The sequence below is a fragment of the Cyprinus carpio genome, unplaced genomic scaffold (genome assembly GCF_018340385.1).
Source record: "Cyprinus carpio isolate SPL01 unplaced genomic scaffold, ASM1834038v1 S000006480, whole genome shotgun sequence".
NCBI classification, from domain to species: Eukaryota; Metazoa; Chordata; class Actinopteri; order Cypriniformes; family Cyprinidae; genus Cyprinus; species Cyprinus carpio.
The window spans coordinates 41,978-42,665 of NW_024879155.1; positions in this window are offsets into that span (position 1 = coordinate 41,978).

Sequence of the window (688 nt, forward strand, 5' to 3'; positions counted from 1 at the left end):
TCCTGCGACCTGGTCTGCTCCTCCTGTGACTTCTGCTTCTCCTCCAGTGACTGCTGCTCCTCCTGCAACTGCTGGTATTCCTGTGACTGCTGCTCCTCCTGCGACTGCAGCTGCTCCTCCTGCAACTGCTGCTGCTACTCCTTTGACTGCTGTTCCTCCTGCGACTGCTGCTGCTCCTCCTGCGACTGCAACTGCTCCTCCTGCGACTGCTGCTGCTCCTCCTGCGACTGCAGCTGCTCCTCCTGTGACTGCTGCTGCTCCTCCTTTGACTGCTGCTGCTCCTCCTTGAACCGCTGCTGCACTAATTGCCGCTGCTCCTGCACCAAAATATGCAACTACTACACTGAAAAAAAAACAATAAGTAGATTTACTTAATTTGTATTTTGCAAGTTTTTGCACACATAAATTTTAAATAAACTTAAGTATTGAATTTAAAAAAATACATTTGGCAAAGGAATTGAGTAAATTTAACATGGCCAGTTAAAGTTTGATGAGTAATATCTATCTAGTTATTTTCTTAAATATGCAATCCTCAAGTACATTACCCCCAGTTACAGTTTATATAATTTACTCAAACAAGGTAGCACTGGAAAACAGCCATGCTATTAAAGCATGTGGTTCATTTGCATACATGTAAGGTAGTAGACAGCTTGTTATCATTTAAAGATAATATGTCCAATTAATATAA